This window comes from Anser brachyrhynchus (assembly GCF_964034855.1).
Source record: "Anser brachyrhynchus genome assembly, contig: SCAFFOLD_134, whole genome shotgun sequence".
Lineage (NCBI taxonomy): Eukaryota > Metazoa > Chordata > Aves > Anseriformes > Anatidae > Anser > Anser brachyrhynchus.
The window spans coordinates 88975-112632 of record NW_027663843.1 but is presented as its reverse complement, the minus strand read 5'-3'; positions in this window follow the sequence as shown (position 1 = coordinate 112632).

Genomic DNA, 23658 nt, shown 5'->3' with positions numbered 1-23658 from the left:
AGTGGAGCCAGTGCACTCTCTGGACTCACTGCAGTGCATCCCCAGTGGTGCCAGTGCACTCTCTGGAGTCACTGCGCTGCATCCCCAGTGGTGCAAGTGCACTCCCTGGACTCACTGCACTGCATTCCCAGTGGTGACCGTGAAGTCTTTGGACTCACTGCACTCCATCCCCACTGGTGCCTTTGCACTCCCTGGACTCACTGCACTGCTCCAGCCGCGGCAGCCGCTCCAGCCGCGGTAGCCCTCCAGCCGTGGCAGCCGCTCCACTCGGTAGCGGCTGGACCGGCTGCCGCGGTTGGAGCGGCTGGAGCGTTTGCCGCGGCTGGAGCGGCTGCCGCGGATGGAGAGGCTGGCGCGGCTGGAGGGGCTGGAGCGGCTGCCGCGGCTGGAGCGGCTGGAGCGGCTGCCGCGTCTGGAGCGTCTGCCGCGGCTGGAGGGGCTACCGCGGGGTTGACTCGGCTGGAGCGGATGCCGAGGCTGGAACGGCACTCTCTGGACTCACTGAAATGCATTCTCAGTGGTGTCAGTGCACTCTGTGGACTCACTGCACTGCATCCCCAGAGGTGCCAAAGCACTCTCTGGACTCCAGGCACCGCATCCCCAGTGGTGTCAGTGCACTCTCTGGACTCCCGGCACCGTATCCCCAGTGGTGCCAGTGCATTCTCTGGACTCACGGCACTGCATCCCCAGTGGTGCCAGTGCACTCTCTGGACTAACTGCAGTGCATCCCCAGTGGTGCCAAAGCACTCTCTGGACTTCCGGCACCGCATCCCCAGTGGTGCCAGTGCACTCTCTGGACTCGCGGCACTGCATCCGCAGTGGTGTCAGTGCAGTCTCTGCAGTCACTGTAGTGCATTCCCAGTGTTGCCGGGGCACTCTCTGGACTCACGGCACTGCATCCCCAGTGGTGCCAGTGCACTCTCTGGACTAACTGCAGTGCATTCCCAGTGTTGCCGGGGCACTCTCTGGACTCACAGCACTGCATCCCCAGTGGTGCCAGTGCACTCTCTGGACTCACTGCATTGCATCCCCAGTGGTGCCAGTGCACTCTCTGGACTCACTGCACTGCATCCCCAGTGGTGCCAGTACACTCTCTGGACTCACTGCACTGCATCCCCAGTGGTGCCAGTGCACTCTCTTTACTCACTGCAGTGCATCCCCACTGGTGCCAGTGCACTCTCTGGACTCACTGCAGTGCTCCAGCCGCGGCAGCCTCTCCAGCCTCGGCATCCGCTCCAGCCGCGTTAACCGCTCCAGACGCGGTAGCTCCTCCAGCCGCGCCAGACGCTCCAGCCGCGGCAGCCGCTCCAGCCGCTCCAGCCGCGGCATCCGCTCCAGCCGCTCCAGCCGCGGCAGCCGCTCCAACCGCGGCAGCCGCTCCAGCCGCACCAGCCGCGGCATCCGCTCCAGCCTCGGCATCCGCTCCAGCCGCGTTAACCGCTCCAGACACGGTAGCTCCTCCAGCCGCGCCAGACGCTCCAGCCGCGGCAGCCGCTCCAGCCGCTCCAGCCGCGGCATCCGCTCCAGCCGCTCCAGCCGCGGCAGCCGCTCCAACCGCGGCAGCCGCTCCAGCCGCGGCAGCCGCTCCAGCCGCTCCAGCCGCGGCAGCCGCTCCAGCCGCTACCGAGTGGAGCGGCTGCCACGGCTGGAGGGCTACCGCGGCTGGAGCGGCTGCCGCGGCTGGAGCACTGCAGTGAGTCCAGGGAGTGCAAAGGCACCAGTGGGGATGGAGTGCAGTGAGTCCAAAGACTTCACTGTCACCACTGGGAATGCAGTGCAGTGAGTCCAGAGAGTGCACTGGCACCACTGGCGATGCAGTGAAGTGAGTGCAGAGAGTGCACTGGCACTACTGGGGATGCACTGCAGTGAGTCCAGAGAGTGCACTGGCACCACTGGGGATGCAGTGCAGTGAGTCCAGAGAGTGCACTGGCACCACTGGGGATGCCCTGCAGTGAGTCTAGAGAGTGCACTGGCACCACTGGGGATGCACTACAGTGAGTCCAGGGATAGCACTGGCACCACTGGGGATGCACTGCAGTGAGTCCAGAGAGTGCACTGGCACCACTGGGGATGCCCTGCAGTGAGCCCAGAGAGTGCACTGGCACCACTGGGGATGCAGTGCAGTGAGTCCAGTGAGTGCACTGGCACCACTGAGAATGCACTTCAGTGAGTCCAGAGAGTGTACTGGCACCACTGGGGATGCACTGCAGTGAGTCCAGAGAGTGTACTGGCACCACTGGGGATGCACTACAGTGAGTCCAGGGATAGCACTGGCACCACTGGGGATGCAGTGCAGTGAGTCCAGAGAGTGCACAGGTTCCACTGAGAATGCACTTCAGTGAGTCCAGAGAGTGCACTGGCACCACTGGGGATGCAGTGCAGTGAGTCCATAGAGTGCCCGGGCAGCACTGGGGATGCAGTGCAGTGAGTCCAGAGAGTGCACTGACACCACTGGGGATGCACTCCAGTGAGTCCAGAGAGTGCACTTGCACCACGGGGGATGCACTGCAGTGAGTCCAGAGAGCGCACTGGCACCACTGGGGATGCACTGCAGTGAGTCCAGAGAGTGCACTGGCACCACTGAAAATACACTTCAGTGTGTCCAGAGAGTGCACTGGCACCACTGGGGATGCACTGCAGTGAGTCCAGAGAGTGCACTAGCGCCTCTGGGGATGCAGTGCAGTGAGTCCAGAGAGTGCACTGGCACCACTGGGGATGCACTGCAGTGAGTCCAGTGAGTGCACTGGCACCACTGGTGATGCAGTGCAGTGAGTCCAGAGAGTGCACTGGCACCACTGGTGATGCAGTGCAGTGAGTCCAGAGAGTGGCGCTCCAGCCTCGGTTTCCGCTCCAGCCGCGTCAACCGCTCCAGCCGCGGTAGCCCCTCCAGCCGCGGCAGACGCTCCAGCCGCGGCAGCCGCTCCAGCCGCTCCAGCCGCGGTAACCGCTCCAAACGCGGCAGGAGATCCAGCCGCGGCAGCCGCTCCAGCCGCGGCAGCCGCTCCAGCCGCTCCAGCCGCGGTAACCGCTCCAAACGCGGCAGGAGATCCAGCCGCGGCAGCCGCTCCAGCCGCTCTTGCCGCGGCAGCCGCTCCAGCCGCTACCGAGTGGAGCGGTTGCCGCGGTTGGAGCGCCTGCCGCGTTTGGAGCGGCTGCCGCGGCTTCCGCGGCTGGAGCGGCTGCCGCGGTTGGAGAGTCTGCCGCGTATGCCGCGGACGGAGCGGCTGCCGCGGCTGGAGGGCTACCGCGGCTGGAGCGACTGCCGCGGCTGGAGTAGTGCACTGAGTCCAGAGAGTGCACTGGCACCACTGGGGATGCAGTGCAGTGAGTCCAGAGAGTGCACTGTCACCTTTGGGGATGCACTGCAGTGTCTGCAGAGAGTGCCCTAGGGATGCAGTGCAGTGAGTCCAGAGAGTGCACTGGCACCACTGGGGATGCAGTGCAGTGAGTCCAGAGAGTTCACTGGCACCACTGGAGATGCACTTCAGTGAGTGCAGAGACTGCACTGGCACCACTGGGGATACAGTGCAGTGAGTCCAGTGAGTGTACTGGCACCACTGGGGATGCAGCGCAGTGAGTCCAGAGAGTGCACTGGCACCAATGTGGATGCAGTGCAGTGAGTCCAGAGAGAGCACTGGCAGCACTGGGGATGCACTGCAGTGAGTCCAGAGAGTGCACTGGCACCACTGGGGATGGACTGCAGTGAGTCCAGAGAGTGCACTGGCACCACTCGGGATGCAGTGCAGTGAGTGCAGAGAGTGCACTGGAACCACTGGGGATGCGGTGGCGGGAGTCCAGAGAGTGCTTTGGCACCACTGGGGATGCAGTACAGTGACTCTAGAGAGTGCACTGGCACCACTGGGGATGCAGTGCAGTGAGTCCAGAGAGTGCACTGGCACCACTCAGGGTGCAGTGCAGTGAGTCAAGAGAGTGCACTGGCACCACTGGGGATGCAGTGCAGTGAGTCCAGAGAGTGCACTGGCACCACTGGGGATGCACTGCAGTCACTCCAGAGAGTGCACTGGCACCACTGGGGATGCAGCGCAGTGACTCTAGAGGGTGCACTGGCACCACTGGGGATGCGGTGCAGTGAGTCCAGAGAGTGCACTGGCACCACTCAGGGTGCAGTGCGGTGAGTCCAGAGAGTGCACTGGCACCACTGGGGATGCAGTACAGTGAGTCCAGAGAGTGCACTGGCACCACTGGGGATGCACTGCAGTGAGTCCAGAGAGTGCACTGGCACCACTGGGGATGCACTGCAGTGAGTCCAGAGTGCACTAGCACCACTGGGGATGCACTGCAGTGAGTCCAGAGAGTGCACTGGCACCACTGGGGATGCACTGCAGTGAGTCCAGAGTGCACTAGCACCACTGGGGATGCAGTGCAGTGAGTCCAGAGAGTGCACTGGCACCACCGGGAATGCACTGCAGTGAGTCCAGAGAGTGCACTGGCACCACTGGGGATGCACTTCAGTGAGTCCAGAGAGTGCACTGGCACCACTGGGTATGCAGTGACGCGAGTCCAGAGAGTGCAGTGGCACCACTGGGGATGCAGTGACGCGAGTCCAGAGAGTGCACTGGTACCACTGGGGATGCACTGCAGTGAGTCCAGAGAGTGCACTGGCACCACTGGGGATGCACTGCAGTGAGTCCAGAGAGTGCACTGGCACAACTGGGGATGCAGCGCAGTGACTCTAGAGAGTGCACTGGCACCACTGCGGATGCAGTACAGTGAGTCCAGAGAGTGCACTGGCAGCACTGGGGATGCAGCGCAGTGAGTCCAGAGAGTGCACTGGCACCACTGGGGATGCCCTGCAGTGAGTCCAGAGAGTGCACTGGCACCACTGGGGATGCACTACAGTGAGTCCAGGGATAGCACTGGCACCACTGGGGATGCAGTGCAGTGAGTCCAGTGAGTGCACTGGCACAACTGGGGATGCACTGCAGTGAGTCCAGAGAGTGCACTGGCACCACAGAGAATGCACTTCAGTGAGTCCAGAGAGTGCACTGGCACCACTGGGGATGCACTGCAGTGAGTCCAGAGAGTGCACTGGCACCACTGGGGATGCACTACAGTGAGTCCAGGGATAGCACTGGCACCACTGGGGATGCAGTGCAGTGAGTCCAGAGAGTGCACTGGCACCACTGGGGATGCACTGCAGTCACTCCAGAGAGTGCACTGGCACCACTGGGGATGCAGCGCAGTGACTCTAGAGGGTGCACTGGCACCACTGGGGATGCGGTGCAGTGAGTCCAGAGAGTGCACTGGAACCACTGGGGATGCAGTGCCGCGAGTCCAGAGAGTGCACTGGCTCCACTGGGGATGCGGTGCCGGAGGTCCAGAGAGTGCATTGGCACCACTGGGGATGCACTGCAGTGAGTCCACAGAGTGCACTGGCACCACTGGGGATGCAGTGCAGTGAGTCCAGAGAGTGCACTGGCACCAATGGGGATGCACAGCAGTGAGTCCACAGAGTGCACTGGCACCACTGGGGATGCAGTGCAGTGAGTCCAGAGAGTGCACTGTCACCTTTGGGGATGCACTGCAGTGTCTGCAGAGAGTGCCCTAGGGATGCAGTGCAGTGAGTCCAGAGAGTGCACTGGCACCACTGGGGATGCAGTGCAGTGAGTCCAGAGAGTTCACTGGCACCACTGGAGATGCACTTCAGTGAGTGCAGAGACTGCACTGGCACCACTGGGGATACAGTGCAGTGAGTCCAGTGAGTGTACTGGCACCACTGGGGATGCAGCGCAGTGAGTCCAGAGAGTGCACTGGCACCAATGTGGATGCAGTGCAGTGAGTCCAGAGAGAGCACTGGCAGCACTGGGGATGCACTGCAGTGAGTCCAGAGAGTGCACTGGCACCACTGGGGATGGACTGCAGTGAGTCCAGAGAGTGCACTGGCACCACTCGGGATGCAGTGCAGTGAGTGCAGAGAGTGCACTGGAACCACTGGGGATGCGGTGGCGGGAGTCCAGAGAGTGCTTTGGCACCACTGGGGATGCAGTACAGTGACTCTAGAGAGTGCACTGGCACCACTGGGGATGCAGTGCAGTGAGTCCAGAGAGTGCACTGGCACCACTCAGGGTGCAGTGCAGTGAGTCAAGAGAGTGCACTGGCACCACTGGGGATGCAGTACAGTGAGTCCAGAGAGTGCACTGGCACCACTGGGGATGCACTGCAGTCACTCCAGAGAGTGCACTGGCACCACTGGGGATGCAGCGCAGTGACTCTTGAGGGTGCACTGGCACCACTGGGGATGCGGTGCAGTGAGTCCAGAGAGTGCACTGGCACCACTCAGGGTGCAGTGCGGTGAGTCCAGAGAGTGCACTGGCACCACTGGGGATGCAGTACAGTGAGTCCAGAGAGTGCACTGGCACCACTGGGGATGCAGTGCAGTGAGTCCAGAGAGTGCACTGGCACCACTGGGGATGCACTGCAGTGAGTCCAGAGTGCACTAGCACCACTGGGGATGCACTGCAGTGAGTCCAGAGAGTGCACTGGCACCACTGGGGATGCACTGCAGTGAGTCCAGAGTGCACTAGCACCACTGGGGATGCAGTGCAGTGAGTCCAGAGAGTGCACTGGCACCACCGGGAATGCACTGCAGTGAGTCCAGAGAGTGCACTGGCACCACTGGGGATGCACTTCAGTGAGTCCAGAGAGTGCACTGACACCACTGGGTATGCAGTGACGCGAGTCCAGAGAGTGCAGTGGCACCACTGGGGATGCAGTGACGCGAGTCCAGAGAGTGCACTGGTACCACTGGGGATGCACTGCAGTGAGTCCAGAGAGTGCACTGGCACCACTGGGGATGCACTGCAGTGAGTCCAGAGAGTGCACTGGCACAACTGGGGATGCAGCGCAGTGACTCTAGAGAGTGCACTGGCACCACTGCGGATGCGGTGCAGTGAGTCCAGAGAGTGCACTGGCACCACAGGTGATGCAGTGCAGTGAGTCCAGAGAGTGCACTGGCAGCACTGGGGATGCAGCGCAGTGAGTCCAGAGAGTGCACTGGCACCACTGGGGATGCCCTGCAGTGAGTCCAGAGAGTGCACTGGCACCACTGGGGATGCACTACAGTGAGTCCAGGGATAGCACTGGCACCACTGGGGATGCAGTGCAGTGAGTCCAGTGAGTGCACTGGCACAACTGGGGATGCACTGCAGTGAGTCCAGAGAGTGCACTGGCACCACAGAGAATGCACTTCAGTGAGTCCAGAGAGTGCACTGGCACCACTGGGGATGCACTGCAGTGAGTCCAGAGAGTGCACTGGCACCACTGGGGATGCACTACAGTGAGTCCAGGGATAGCACTGGCACCACTGGGGATGCAGTGCAGTGAGTCCAGAGAGTGCACTGGCACCACTGGGGATGCAGTGCAGTGAGTCCAGAGAGTGCAGTGGCACCACTGATGATGCAGTACAGTGAGTCCAGTGAGTGCACTGGCACAACTGGGGATGTAGTGCAGTGACTCGAGAGAGTGCACTGGAACCACTGGGGATGCAGTGCCGCGAGTCCAGAGAGTGCACTGGCTCCACTGGGGATGCGGTGCCGGAGGTCCAGAGAGTGCATTGGCACCACTGGGGATGCACTGCAGTGAGTCCACAGAGTGCACTGGCACCACTGGGGATGCAGTGCAGTGAGTCCAGAGAGTGCACTGGCACCAATGGGGATGCACAGCAGTGAGTCCACAGAGTGCACTGGCACCACTGGGGATGCAGCGCAGTGAGTCCAGAGAGTGCACTGGCACCACTGGGGATGCACTGCAGTGAGTCCAGAGAGTGCTCTGGCACCACTGGAGATGCAGTGCAGTGAGTCCAGAGAGTGCACTAGCACCACTGGGGATGCAGTGCAGTCAGTCCAGTGAGTGTACTGGCACCACTGGGGATGCAGTGCAGTGAGTCCAGAGAGTGCACTGGCACCACTGAGAATGCACTGCAGTGAGTCCACAGAGTGCACGGGCTCCACTGGGGATGCACTGCAGTGAGTCCACAGAGTGCACTGGCACCACTGGGGAAGCAGTGCAGTGAGTCCAGAGATCGCACTGGCTCCACTGGGGATGCAGTGCAGTGAGTCCAGAGAGTGCTCTGGCACCACTGGGGATGTAGTGCAGTGACTCGAGAGAGTGCACTGGAACCACTGGGGATGCAGTGCCGCGAGTCCAGAGAGTGCACTGGCTCCACTGGGGATGCGGTGCCGGAGGTCCAGAGAGTGCATTGGCACCACTGGGGATGCACTGCAGTGAGTCCACAGAGTGCACTGGCACCACTGGGGATGCAGTGCAGTGAGTCCAGAGAGTGCACTGGCACCAATGGGGATGCACAGCAGTGAGTACACAGAGTGCACTGGCACCACTGGGGATGCAGTGCAGTGAGTCCAGAGAGTGCACTGTCACCTTTGGGGATGCACTGCAGTGTCTGCAGAGAGTGCCCTAGGGATGCAGTGCAGTGAGTCCAGAGAGTGCACTGGCACCACTGGGGATGCAGTGCAGTGAGTCCAGAGAGTTCACTGGCACCACTGGAGATGCACTTCAGTGAGTGCAGAGACTGCACTGGCACCACTGGGGATACAGTGCAGTGAGTCCAGTGAGTGTACTGGCACCACTGGGGATGCAGCGCAGTGAGTCCAGAGAGTGCACTGGCACCAATGTGGATGCAGTGCAGTGAGTCCAGAGAGAGCACTGGCAGCACTGGGGATGCACTGCAGTGAGTCCAGAGAGTGCACTGGCACCACTGGGGATGGACTGCAGTGAGTCCAGAGAGTGCACTGGCACCACTCGGGATGCAGTGCAGTGAGTGCAGAGAGTGCACTGGAACCACTGGGGATGCGGTGGCGGGAGTCCAGAGAGTGCTTTGGCACCACTGGGGATGCAGTACAGTGACTCTAGAGAGTGCACTGGCACCACTGGGGATGCAGTGCAGTGAGTCCAGAGAGTGCACTGGCACCACTCAGGGTGCAGTGCAGTGAGTCAAGAGAGTGCACTAGCACCACTGGGGATGCAGTGCAGTGAGTCCAGAGAGTGCACTGGCACCACTGGGGATGCACTGCAGTCACTCCAGAGAGTGCACTGGCACCACTGGGGATGCAGCGCAGTGACTCTAGAGGGTGCACTGGCACCACTGGGGATGCGGTGCAGTGAGTCCAGAGAGTGCACTGGCACCACTCATGGTGCAGTGCGGTGAGTCCAGAGAGTGCACTGGCACCACTGGGGATGCAGTACAGTGAGTCCAGAGAGTGCACTGGCACCACTGGGGATGCAGTGCAGTGAGTCCAGAGAGTGCACTGGCACCACTGGGGATGCACTGCAGTGAGTCCAGAGTGCACTAGCACCACTGGGGATGCAGTGCAGTGAGTCCAGAGAGTGCACTGGCACCACTGGGGATGCACTGCAGTGAGTCCAGAGTGCACTAGCACCACTGGGGATGCAGTGCAGTGAGTCCAGAGAGTGCACTGGCACCACCGGGAATGCACTGCAGTGAGTCCAGAGAGTGCACTGGCACCACTGGGGATGCACTTCAGTGAGTCCAGAGAGTGCACTGGCACCACTGGGTATGCAGTGACGCGAGTCCAGAGAGTGCAGTGGCACCACTGGGGATGCAGTGACGCGAGTCCAGAGAGTGCACTGGTACCACTGGGGATGCACTGCAGTGAGTCCAGAGAGTGCACTGGCACCACTGGGGATGCACTGCAGTGAGTCCAGAGAGTGCACTGGCACAACTGGGGATGCAGCGCAGTGACTCTAGAGAGTGCACTGGCACCACTGCGGATGCGGTGCAGTGAGTCCAGAGAGTGCACTGGCACCACAGGTGATGCAGTGCAGTGAGTCCAGAGAGTGCACTGGCAGCACTGGGGATGCAGCGCAGTGAGTCCAGAGAGTGCACTGGCACCACTGGGGATGCCCTGCAGTGAGTCCAGAGAGTGCACTGGCACCACTGGGGATGCACTACAGTGAGTCCAGGGATAGCACTGGCACCACTGGGGATGCAGTGCAGTGAGTCCAGTGAGTGCACTGGCACAACTGGGGATGCACTGCAGTGAGTCCAGAGAGTGCACTGGCACCACAGAGAATGCACTTCAGTGAGTCCAGAGAGTGCACTGGCACCACTGGGGATGCACTGCAGTGAGTCCAGAGAGTGCACTGGCACCACTGGGGATGCACTACAGTGAGTCCAGGGATAGCACTGGCACCACTGGGGATGCAGTGCAGTGAGTCCAGAGAGTGCACTGGCACCACTGGGGATGCAGTGCAGTGAGTCCAGAGAGTGCAGTGGCACCACTGATGATGCAGTACAGTGAGTCCAGTGAGTGCACTGGCACAACTGGGGATGTAGTGCAGTGACTCGAGAGAGTGCACTGGAACCACTGGGGATGCAGTGCCGCGAGTCCAGAGAGTGCACTGGCTCCACTGGGGATGCGGTGCCGGAGGTCCAGAGAGTGCATTGGCACCACTGGGGATGCACTGCAGTGAGTCCACAGAGTGCACTGGCACCACTGGGGATGCAGTGCAGTGAGTCCAGAGAGTGCACTGGCACCAATGGGGATGCACAGCAGTGAGTCCACAGAGTGCACTGGCACCACTGGGGATGCAGCGCAGTGAGTCCAGAGAGTGCACTGGCACCACTGGGATGCACTGCAGTGAGTCCAGAGAGTGCTCTGGCACCACTGGAGATGCAGTGCAGTGAGTCCAGAGAGTGCACTAGCACCACTGGGGATGCAGTGCAGTCAGTCCAGTGAGTGTACTGGCACCACTGGGGATGCAGTGCAGTGAGTCCAGAGAGTGCACTGGCACCACTGAGAATGCACTGCAGTGAGTCCACAGAGTGCACGGGCTCCACTGGGGATGCACTGCAGTGAGTCCACAGAGTGCACCGGCACCACTGGGGATGCAGTGCAGTGAGTCCAGAGATCGCACTGGCTCCACTGGGGATGCAGTGCAGTGAGTCCAGAGAGTGCTCTGGCACCACTGGGGATGCAGTGCAGTGAGTCCAGAGAGTGCACTGGCACCGCTGGGGATGCAGTGCAGTGAGTCCAGAGAGTGCTCTGGCACCACTGGGGATGCAGTGCAGTGAGTCCAGAGAGTGCAGTGGCACCACTGGTGATGCACTGCAGTTACTCCAGAGAGTGCACTGGCACCACTGGGTATGCGGTGCGGTGAGTCCAGAGAGTGCACTGGCACCACTGGGGATGCACTGCAGTGAGTCCAGAGAGTGCACTGGCACCACTGAGAATGCCCTTCAGTGAGTCCAGAGAGTGTACTGGCACCACTGGGGATGCACTTCAGTGAGTCCAGAGAGCGCACTGGCACCACTGGGGATGCAGTGCAGTGAGTCCAGAGAGTGCACTTGCACCACTGAGAATGCACTTCAGTGAGTCCAAAGAGTGCACTGGCACCACTGGGGATGCACTGCAGTGAGTCCAGAGAGTGCACTGGCACCACTGGGGATGCTGTGCAGTGAGTCCAGAGAGTGCACGGGCTCCAGTGAGTATGCATTGCAGTGAGTCCAGAGAGTGCACTGGCAACACTGGGGTTGCAGTGCAGTGAGTCCAGAGAGTGCACTGGCACCACTGGGGATGCAGTGGAGCAAGTCCAGAGAGTGCACTGGCACCACTGGGGATGCACTGCAGTGAGTCCAGAGAGTGCACTGGCACCAATGGGGATGCAGTACAGTGAGTCCAGAGAGTGCAGTGGCACCACTGGGGATGCACAGCAGTGAGTCCAGAGAGTGCATTGGCACCACTGGGGATGCAGTGCAGTGAGTCCAGAGAGTGCACTGGCACCATTGGAGATGCAGTGCAGTGAGTCCAGAGAGTGCACTGGCACCACTGGGGATGCAGTGCAGTGAGTCCAGAGAGTGCACTGGCACCACTGGGGATGCAGTGCAGTGAGTCCAGAGAGTGCACTGGCACCACTGGGGATGCACTGCAGTGAGTCCAGATAGTTCACTGGCACCAATGGGGCTGCACTTCAGTGAGTGCAGAGAGTGCACTGGCACCACTGGGGATGCAGTGCAGTGAGTCCAGTGAGTGTACTGGCACCACTGGGGATGCACTGCAGTGAGTCCAGAGAGTGCATTGGCACCACTTGGGATGCACTGCAGTGAGTCCAGAGAGTGCACTTGCACCACTGGGGATGCAGTGCAGTGAGTCCAGAGAGTGCACTGACACCACTGGGGATGCAGTGCAGTGAGTCCAGAGAGTGCACTGGCACCAATGGGGATGCACAGCAGTGAGTCCACAGAGTGCACTGGCACCACTGGGGATGCAGTGCAGTGAGTCCAGAGAGTGCACTGGCACCACTGGGGATGCAGTGCAGTGAGTCCAGAGAGTGCACTGGCACCACTGGGGATGCACAGCAGTGAGTCCAGAGAGTGCATTGGCACCACTGGGGATGCAGTGCAGTGAGTCCAGAGAGTGCACTGGCACCATTGTAGATGCAGTGCAGTGAGTCCAGAGAGTGCACTGGCACCACTGGGGATGCAGTGCAGTGAGTCCAGAGAGTGCACTGGCACCAATGGGGATGCACTTCAGTGAGTCCACAGAGTGCACTGGCTCCACTGGGGATGCAGTGCAGTGAGTCCAGAGAGTACACTGGCAACATTGGAGATGCAGTGCAGTGAGTCCAGAGAGTGCACTGGCACCACTGGGGATGCAGTGCAGTGAGTCCAGTGAGTGTACTGGCACCACTGGGGATGCACTGCAGTGAGTCCAGAGAGTGCATTGGCACCACTTGGGATGCACTGCAGTGAGTCCAGAGAGTGCACTTGCACCACTGGGGATGCAGTGCAGTGAGTCCAGAGAGTGCACTGGCACCACTGGGGATGCAGTGCAGTGAGTCCAGAGAGTGCACTGGCACCACTGGGCATGCAGTGCAGTGAGTCCAGAGAGTGCACTGGCACCACTGGCGATGCAGTGCAGTGAGTCCAGAGAGTGCACTAGCACCACTGGGGATGCAGTGCAGTCAGTCCAGTGAGTGTACTGGCACCACTGGGGATGCACTGCAGTGAGTCCAGAGAGTGCACTGGCACCACTGGGGATGCAGTGCAGTGAGTCCACAGAGTGCACTGGCACCACTGGGGATGCAGTGCAGTGAGTCCAGAGAGTGCACTGGCACCACTGGGGATGCACTTCAGTGAGTCCAGAGAGTGCACGGGCTCCACTGGGGATGCACTGCAGTGAGTCCAGAGAGTGCACTGGCACCACTGGGGATGCACTGCAGTGAGTCCAGAGAGTGCACTTGCACCACTGGGGATGCAGTGCAGTGAGTCCAGAGAGTGCACTGGCACCACTGGGGATGCAGTGCAGTGAGTCCAGAGAGTGCACTGGCACCAATGGGGATGCACAGCAGTGAGCCCACAGAGTGCACTGGCACCACTGGGGATGCAGTGCAGTGAGTCCAGAGAGTGCACTGGCACCACTGGTGATGCAGTGCAGTGAGTCCAGAGAGTGCACTGGCACCACTGGGGATGCAGTGCAGTGAGTCCAGAGAGTGCATTGGCACCACTGGGGATGCAGTGCAGGGACTCTTGAGGGTGCACTGGCACCATTGGAGATGCAGTGCAGTGAGTCCAGAGAGTGCACTGGCACCACTGGGGATGCAGTGCAGTGAGCCCAGAGAGTGCACTGGCACCACTGGGGATGCAGTGCAGTGAGTCCAGAGAGTGCACTGGCACCACTGGGGATGCACTGCAGTGAGTCCAGAGAGTTCACTGGCACCACTGGAGATGCACTTCAGTGAGTGCAGAGACTGCACTGGCACCACTGGGGATGCAGTGCAGTGAGTCCAGTGAGTGTACTGGCACCACTGGGGATGCACTGCAGTGAGTCCAGAGAGTGCTTTGGCACCACTTGGGATGCACTGCAGTGAGTCCAGAGAGTGCACTGGCACCACTGGGGATGCAGTGCAGTGAGTCCAGAGAGTGCACTGGCACCACTGGGGATGCAGTGCAGTGAGTCCAGAGAGTGCACTGGCACCAATGGGGATGCACTTCAGTGAGTCCACAGAGTGCACTGGCTCCACTGGGGATGCAGTGCAGTGAGTCCAGAGAGTACACTGGCACCATTGGAGATGCAGTGCAGTGAGTCCAGAGAGTGCACTGGCACCACTGGGGATGCAGTGCAGTGAGTCCAGTGAGTGTACTGGCACCACTGGGGATGCACTGCAGTGAGTCCAGAGAGTGCATTGGCACCACTTGGGATGCACTGCATTGAGTCCAGAGAGTGCACTGGCACCACTGGGGATGCAGTGCAGTGAGTCCAGAGAGTGCACTGGCACCACTGGGGATGCACTGCAGTGAGTCCAGAGAGTTCACTGGCACCACTGGAGATGCACTTCAGTGAGTGCAGAGACTGCACTGGCACCACTGGGGATGCAGTGCAGTGAGTCCAGTGAGTGTACTGGCACCACTGGGGATGCACTGCAGTGAGTCCAGAGAGTGCTTTGGCACCACTTGGGATGCACTGCAGTGAGTCCAGAGAGTGCACTGGCACCACTGGGGATGCAGTGCAGTGAGTCCAGAGAGTGCACTGGCACCACTGGGGATGCAGTGCAGTGAGTCCAGAGAGTGCACTGGCACCAATGGGGATGCACTTCAGTGAGTCCACAGAGTGCACTGGCTCCACTGGGGATGCAGTGCAGTGAGTCCAGAGAGTACACTGGCACCATTGGAGATGCAGTGCAGTGAGTCCAGAGAGTGCACTGGCACCACAGGGGATGCAGTGCAGTGAGTCCAGTGAGTGTACTGGCACCACTGGGGATGCACTGCAGTGAGTCCAGTGAGTGTACTGGCACCACTGGGGATGCACTGCAGTGAGTCCAGAGAGTGCATTGGCACCACTGGGGATGCACTGCAGTGAGTCCAGAGAGTGCACTTGCACCACTGGGGATGCAGTGCAGTGAGTCCAGAGAGTGCACTGGCACCACTGGGGATGCAGTGCAGTGAGTCCAGAGAGTGCACTGGCACCACTGGGGATGCAGTGCAGTGAGTCCAGAGAGTGCACTGGCACCACTGGCGATGCAGTGCAGTGAGTCCAGAGAGTGCACTAGCACCACTGGGGATGCAGTGCAGTCAGTCCAGTGAGTGTACTGGCACCACTGGGGATGCACTGCAGTGAGTCCAGAGAGTGCACTGGCACCACTGGGGATGCACTGCAGTGAGTCCACAGAGTGCACTGGCACCACTGGGGATGCAGTGCAGTGAGTCCAGAGAGTGCACTGGCACCACTGGGGATGCACTTCAGTGAGTCCAGAGAGTGCACGGGCTCCACTGGGGATGCACTGCAGTGAGTCCAGAGAGTGCACTGGCACCACTGGGGATGCACTGCAGTGAGTCCAGAGAGTGCACTTGCACCACTGGGGATGCAGTGCAGTGAGTCCAGAGAGTGCACTGGCACCAATGGGGATGCACAGCAGTGAGCCCACAGAGTGCACTGGCACCACTGGGGATGCAGTACAGTGAGTCCAGAGAGTGCACTGGCACCACTGGGGATGCACTGCAGTGAGTCCAGAGAGTGCTCTGGCACCACTGGCGATGCAGTGCAGTGAGTCCAGAGAGTGCACTAGCACCACTGGGGATGCAGTGCAGTCAGTCCAGTGAGTGTACTGGCACCACTGGGGATGCACTGCAGTGAGTCCAGAGAGTGCACTGGCACCACTGGGGATGCACTGCAGTGAGTCCACAGAGTGCACTGGCACCACTGGGGATGCAGTGCAGTGAGTCCAGAGAGTGCACTGGCACCACTGGGGATGCACTTCAGTGAGTCCAGAGAGTGCACGGGCTCCACTGGGGATGCACTGCAGTGAGTCCAGAGAGTGCACTGGCACCACTGGGGATGCACTGCAGTGAGTCCAGAGAGTGCACTGGCAGCACTGGGGATGCAGTGAAGTGAGTCCAGAGAGTGCACTGGCACCACTGGGGATGCAGTTCAGTGAGTCCAGAGAGTGCACTGGCACCAATGGGGATGCACTGCAGTGAGTCCAGAGAGTGCACTGGCACCACTGGGGATGCAATTCAGTGAGTGCAGAGACTGCACTGGCACCACTGGGGATGCAGTGCAGTGAGTCCATTGAGTGTACTGGCACCACTGGGGATGCACTGCAGTGAGTCCAGAGAGTGCATTGGCACCACTTGGGATGCACTGCAGTGAGTCCAGAGAGTGCACTTGCTCCACTGGGGTTGCAGTGCAGTGAGTCCAGAGAGTGCACTGGCACCAATGGGGATGGACTGCAGTGAGTCCAGAGAGTGCACTGGCACCACTCGGGATGCAGTGCAGTGAGTGCAGAGAGTGCACTGGAACCACTGGGGATGCGGTGGCGGGAGTCCAGAGAGTGCTTTGGCACCACTGGGGATGCAGTACAGTGACTCTAGAGAGTGCACTGGCACCACTGGGGATGCAGTGCAGTGAGTCCAGAGAGTGCACTGGCACCACTCAGGGTGCAGTGCAGTGAGTCAAGAGAGTGCACTGGCACCACTGGTGATGCAGTGCAGTGAGTCCAGAGAGTGCACTGGCACCACTGGGGATGCACTGCAGTCACTCCAGAGAGTGCACTGGCACCACTGGGGATGCAGCGCAGTGACTCTAGAGGGTGCACTGGCACCACTGGGGATGCGGTGCAGTGAGTCCAGAGAGTGCACTGGCACCACTCAGGGTGCAGTGCGGTGAGTCCAGAGAGTGCACTGGCACCACTGGGGATGCAGTACAGTGAGTCCAGAGAGTGCACTGGCACCACTGGGGATGCAGTGCAGTGAGTCCAGAGAGTGCACTGGCACCACTGGGGATGCACTGCAGTGAGTCCAGAGTGCACTAGCACCACTGGGGATGCACTGCAGTGAGTCCAGAGAGTGCACTGGCACCACTGGGGATGCACTGCAGTGAGTCCAGAGTGCACTAGCACCACTGGGGATGCACTGCAGTGAGTCCAGAGAGTGCACTGGCACCACCGGGAATGCACTGCAGTGAGTCCAGAGAGTGCACTGGCACCACTGGGGATGCACTTCAGTGAGTCCAGAGAGTGCACTGGCACCACTGGGTATGCAGTGACGCGAGTCCAGAGAGTGCAGTGGCACCACTGGGGATGCAGTGACGCGAGTCCAGAGAGTGCACTGGTACCACTGGGGATGCACTGCAGTGAGTCCAGAGAGTGCACTGGCACCACTGGGGATGCACTGCAGTGAGTCCAGAGAGTGCACTGGCACCACTGGGGATGCACTGCAGTGAGTCCACAGAGTGCACTGGCACCACTGGGGATGCAGTGCAGTGAGTCCAGAGAGTGCACTGGCACCACTGGGGATGCACTTCAGTGAGTCCAGAGAGTGCACGGGCTCCACTGGGGATGCACTGCAGTGAGTCCAGAGAGTGCACTGGCACCACTGGGGATGCACTGCAGTGAGTCCAGAGAGTGCACTGGCAGCACTGGGGATGCAGTGAAGTGAGTCCAGAGAGTGCACTGGCACCACTGGGGATGCAGTTCAGTGAGTCCAGAGAGTGCACTGGCACCAATGGGGATGCACTGCAGTGAGTCCAGAGAGTGCACTGGCACCACTGGGGATGCAATTCAGTGAGTGCAGAGACTGCACTGGCACCACTGGGGATGCAGTGCAGTGAGTCCATTGAGTGTACTGGCACCACTGGGGATGCACTGCAGTGAGTCCAGAGAGTGCATTGGCACCACTTGGGATGCACTGCAGTGAGTCCAGAGAGTGCACTTGCTCCACTGGGGTTGCAGTGCAGTGAGTCCAGAGAGTGCACTGGCACCACTGGGGATGGACTGCAGTGAGTCCAGAGAGTGCACTGGCACCAATGGGGATGCAGTGCAGTGAGTGCAGAGAGTGCACTGGAACCACTGGGGATGCGGTGGCGGGAGTCCAGAGAGTGCTTTGGCACCACTGGGGATGCAGTACAGTGACTCTAGAGAGTGCACTGGCACCACTGGGGATGCAGTGCAGTGAGTCCAGAGAGTGCACTGGCACCACTCAGGGTGCAGTGCAGTGAGTCAAGAGAGTGCACTGGCACCACTGGTGATGCAGTGCAGTGAGTCCAGAGAGTGCACTGGCACCACTGGGGATGCACTGCAGTCACTCCAGAGAGTGCACTGGCACCACTGGGGATGCAGCGCAGTGACTCTAGAGGGTGCACTGGCACCACTGGGGATGCGGTGCAGTGAGTCCAGAGAGTGCACTGGCACCACTCAGGGTGCAGTGCGGTGAGTCCAGAGAGTGCACTGGCACCACTGGGGATGCAGTACAGTGAGTCCAGAGAGTGCACTGGCACCACTGGGGATGCAGTGCAGTGAGTCCAGAGAGTGCACTGGCACCACTGGGGATGCACTGCAGTGAGTCCAGAGTGCACTAGCACCACTGGGGATGCACTGCAGTGAGTCCAGAGAGTGCACTGGCACCACTGGGGATGCACTGCAGTGAGTCCAGAGTGCACTAGCACCACTGGGGATGCACTGCAGTGAGTCCAGAGAGTGCACTGGCACCACCGGGAATGCACTGCAGTGAGTCCAGAGAGTGCACTGGCACCACTGGGGATGCACTTCAGTGAGTCCAGAGAGTGCACTGGCACCACTGGGTATGCAGTGACGCGAGTCCAGAGAGTGCAGTGGCACCACTGGGGATGCAGTGACGCGAGTCCAGAGAGTGCACTGGTACCACTGGGGATGCACTGCAGTGAGTCCAGAGAGTGCACTGGCACCACTGCGGATGCGGTGCAGTGAGTCCAGAGAGTGCACTGGCACCACAGGTGATGCAGTGCAGTGAGTCCACAGAGTGCACTGGCAGCACTGGGGATGCAGCGCAGTGAGTCCAGAGAGTGCACTGGCACCACTGGGGATGCCCTGCAGTGAGTCCAGAGAGTGCACTGGCACCACTGGGGATGCACTACAGTGAGTCCAGGGATAGCACTGGCACCACTGGGGATGCAGTGCAGTGAGTCCAGTGAGTGCACTGGCACAACTGGGGATGCACTGCAGTGAGTCCAGAGAGTGCACTGGCACCACAGAGAATGCACTTCAGTGAGTCCAGAGAGTGCACTGGCACCACTGGGGATGCACTGCAGTGAGTCCAGAGAGTGCACTGGCACCACTGGGGATGCACTACAGTGAGTCCAGGGATAGCACTGGCACCACTGGGGATGCAGTGCAGTGAGTCCAGAGAGTGCACTGGCACCACTGGGGATGCAGTGCAGTGAGTCCAGAGAGTGCACTGGCACCACTGATGATGCAGTACAGTGAGTCCAGTGAGTGCACTGGCACAACTGGGGATGTAGTGCAGTGACTCGAGAGAGTGCACTGGAACCACTGGGGATGCAGTGCCGCGAGTCCAGAGAGTGCACTGGCTCCACTGGGGATGCGGTGCCGGAGGTCCAGAGAGTGCATTGGCACCACTGGGGATGCACTGCAGTGAGTCCACAGAGTGCACTGGCACCACTGGGGATGCAGTGCAGTGAGTCCAGAGAGTGCACTGGCACCAATGGGGATGCACAGCAGTGAGTCCACAGAGTGCACTGGCACCACTGGGGATGCAGCGCAGTGAGTCCAGAGAGTGCACTGGCACCACTGGGGATGCACTGCAGTGAGTCCAGAGAGTGCTCTGGCACCACTGGAGATGCAGTGCAGTGAGTCCAGAGAGTGCACTAGCACCACTGGGGATGCAGTGCAGTCAGTCCAGTGAGTGTACTGGCACCACTGGGGATGCAGTGCAGTGAGTCCAGAGAGTGCACTGGCACCACTGAGAATGCACTGCAGTGAGTCCACAGAGTGCACGGGCTCCACTGGGGATGCACTGCAGTGAGTCCACAGAGTGCACTGGCACCACTGGGGATGCAGTGCAGTGAGTCCAGAGATCGCACTGGCTCCACTGGGGATGTAGTGCAGTGAGTCCAGAGAGTGCTCTGGCACCACTGGGGATGCAGTGCAGTGAGTCCAGAGAGTGCACTAGCACCGCTGGGGATGCAGTGCAGTGAGTCCAGAGAGTGCTCTGGCACCACTGGGGATGCAGTGCAGTGAGTCCAGAGAGTGCAGTGGCACCACTGGTGATGCACTGCAGTTACTCCAGAGAGTGCACTGGCACCACTGGGTATGCGGTGCGGTGAGTCCAGAGAGTGCACTGGCACCACTGGGGATGCACTGCAGTGAGTCCAGAGAGTGCACTGGCACCACTGAGAATGCCCTTCAGTGAGTCCAGAGAGTGTACTGGCACCACTGGGGATGCACTTCAGTGAGTCCAGAGAGCGCACTGGCACCACTGGGGATGCAGTGCAGTGAGTCCAGAGAGTGCACTTGCACCACTGAGAATGCACTTCAGTGAGTCCAAAGAGTGCACTGGCACCACTGGGGATGCACTGCAGTGAGTCCAGAGAGTGCACTGGCACCACTGGGGATGCTGTGCAGTGAGTCCAGAGAGTGCACGGGCTCCACTGAGTATGCATTGCAGTGAGTCCAGAGAGTGCACTGGCAACACTGGGGTTGCAGTGCAGTGAGTCCACAGAGTGCACTGGCACCACTGGGGATGCAGTGCAGCAAGTCCAGAGAGTGCACTGGCACCACTGGGGATGCAGTGCAGTGAGTCCAGAGAGTGCACTGGCACCAATGGGGATGCAGTGTAGTGAGTCCAGAGAGTGCACTGGCACCACTGGGGATGCAGTACAGTGAGTCCAGAGAGTGCACTGGCACCACTGGGGATGCACAGCAGTGAGTCCAGAGAGTGCATTGGCACCACTGGGGATGCAGTGCAGTGAGTCCAGAGAGTGCACTGGCACCATTGGAGATGCAGTGCAGTGAGTCCAGAGAGTGCACTGGCACCACTGGGGATGCAGTGCAGTGAGTCCAGTGAGTGTACTGGCACCACTGGGGATGCACTGCAGTGAGTCCAGAGAGTGCATTGGCACCACTTGGGATGCACTGCATTGAGTCCAGAGAGTGCACTGGCACCACTGGGGATGCAGTGCAGTGAGTCCAGAGAGTGCACTGGCACCACTGGGGATGCACTGCAGTGAGTCCAGAGAGTTCACTGGCACCACTGGAGATGCACTTCAGTGAGTGCAGAGACTGCACTGGCACCACTGGGGATGCAGTGCAGTGAGTCCAGTGAGTGTACTGGCACCACTGGGGATGCACTGCAGTGAGTCCAGAGAGTGCTTTGGCACCACTTGGGATGCACTGCAGTGAGTCCAGAGAGTGCACTGGCACCACTGGGGATGCAGTGCAGTGAGTCCAGAGAGTGCACTGGCACCACTGGGGATGCAGTGCAGTGAGTCCAGAGAGTGCACTGGCACCAATGGGGATGCACTTCAGTGAGTCCACAGAGTGCACTGGCTCCACTGGGGATGCAGTGCAGTGAGTCCAGAGAGTACACTGGCACCATTGGAGATGCAGTGCAGTGAGTCCAGAGAGTGCACTGGCACCACAGGGGATGCAGTGCAGTGAGTCCAGTGAGTGTACTGGCACCACTGGGGATGCACTGCAGTGAGTCCAGTGAGTGTACTGGCACCACTGGGGATGCACTGCAGTGAGTCCAGAGAGTGCATTGGCACCACTGGGGATGCACTGCAGTGAGTCCAGAGAGTGCACTTGCACCACTGGGGATGCAGTGCAGTGAGTCCAGAGAGTGCACTGGCACCACTGGGGATGCAGTGCAGTGAGTCCAGAGAGTGCACTGGCACCACTGGGGATGCAGTGCAGTGAGTCCAGAGAGTGCACTGGCACCACTGGCGATGCAGTGCAGTGAGTCCAGAGAGTGCACTAGCACCACTGGGGATGCAGTGCAGTCAGTCCAGTGAGTGTACTGGCACCACTGGGGATGCACTGCAGTGAGTCCAGAGAGTGCACTGGCACCACTGGGGATGCACTGCAGTGAGTCCACAGAGTGCACTGGCACCACTGGGGATGCAGTGCAGTGAGTCCAGAGAGTGCACTGGCACCACTGGGGATGCACTTCAGTGAGTCCAGAGAGTGCACGGGCTCCACTGGGGATGCACTGCAGTGAGTCCAGAGAGTGCACTGGCACCACTGGGGATGCACTGCAGTGAGTCCAGAGAGTGCACTTGCACCACTGGGGATGCAGTGCAGTGAGTCCAGAGAGTGCACTGGCACCAATGGGGATGCACAGCAGTGAGCCCACAGAGTGCACTGGCACCACTGGGGATGCAGTACAGTGAGTCCAGAGAGTGCACTGGCACCACTGGGGATGCACTGCAGTGAGTCCAGAGAGTGCTCTGGCACCACTGGCGATGCAGTGCAGTGAGTCCAGAGAGTGCACTAGCACCACTGGGGATGCAGTGCAGTCAGTCCAGTGAGTGTACTGGCACCACTGGGGATGCACTGCAGTGAGTCCAGAGAGTGCACTGGCACCACTGGGGATGCACTGCAGTGAGTCCACAGAGTGCACTGGCACCACTGGGGATGCAGTGCAGTGAGTCCAGAGAGTGCACTGGCACCACTGGGGATGCACTTCAGTGAGTCCAGAGAGTGCACGGGCTCCACTGGGGATGCACTGCAGTGAGTCCAGAGAGTGCACTGGCACCACTGGGGATGCACTGCAGTGAGTCCAGAGAGTGCACTGGCAGCACTGGGGATGCAGTGAAGTGAGTCCAGAGAGTGCACTGGCACCACTGGGGATGCAGTTCAGTGAGTCCAGAGAGTGCACTGGCACCAATGGGGATGCACTGCAGTGAGTCCAGAGAGTGCACTGGCACCACTGGGGATGCAATTCAGTGAGTGCAGAGACTGCACTGGCACCACTGGGGATGCAGTGCAGTGAGTCCATTGAGTGTACTGGCACCACTGGGGATGCACTGCAGTGAGTCCAGAGAGTGCATTGGCACCACTTGGGATGCACTGCAGTGAGTCCAGAGAGTGCACTTGCTCCACTGGGGTTGCAGTGCAGTGAGTCCAGAGAGTGCACTGGCACCACTGGGGATGGACTGCAGTGAGTCCAGAGAGTGCACTGGCACCACTCGGGATGCAGTGCAGTGAGTGCAGAGAGTGCACTGGAACCACTGGGGATGCGGTGGCGGGAGTCCAGAGAGTGCTTTGGCACCACTGGGGATGCAGTACAGTGACTCTAGAGAGTGCACTGGCACCACTGGGGATGCAGTGCAGTGAGTCCAGAGAGTGCACTGGCACCACTCAGGGTGCAGTGCAGTGAGTCAAGAGAGTGCACTGGCACCACTGGTGATGCAGTGCAGTGAGTCCAGAGAGTGCACTGGCACCACTGGGGATGCACTGCAGTCACTCCAGAGAGTGCACTGGCACCACTGGGGATGCAGCGCAGTGACTCTAGAGGGTGCACTGGCACCACTGGGGATGCGGTGCAGTGAGTCCAGAGAGTGCACTGGCACCACTCAGGGTGCAGTGCGGTGAGTCCAGAGAGTGCACTGGCACCACTGGGGATGCAGTACAGTGAGTCCAGAGAGTGCACTGGCACCACTGGGGATGCAGTGCAGTGAGTCCAGAGAGTGCACTGGCACCACTGGGGATGCACTGCAGTGAGTCCAGAGTGCACTAGCACCACTGGGGATGCACTGCAGTGAGTCCAGAGAGTGCACTGGCACCACTGGGGATGCACTGCAGTGAGTCCAGAGTGCACTAGCACCACTGGGGATGCACTGCAGTGAGTCCAGAGAGTGCACTGGCACCACCGGGAATGCACTGCAGTGA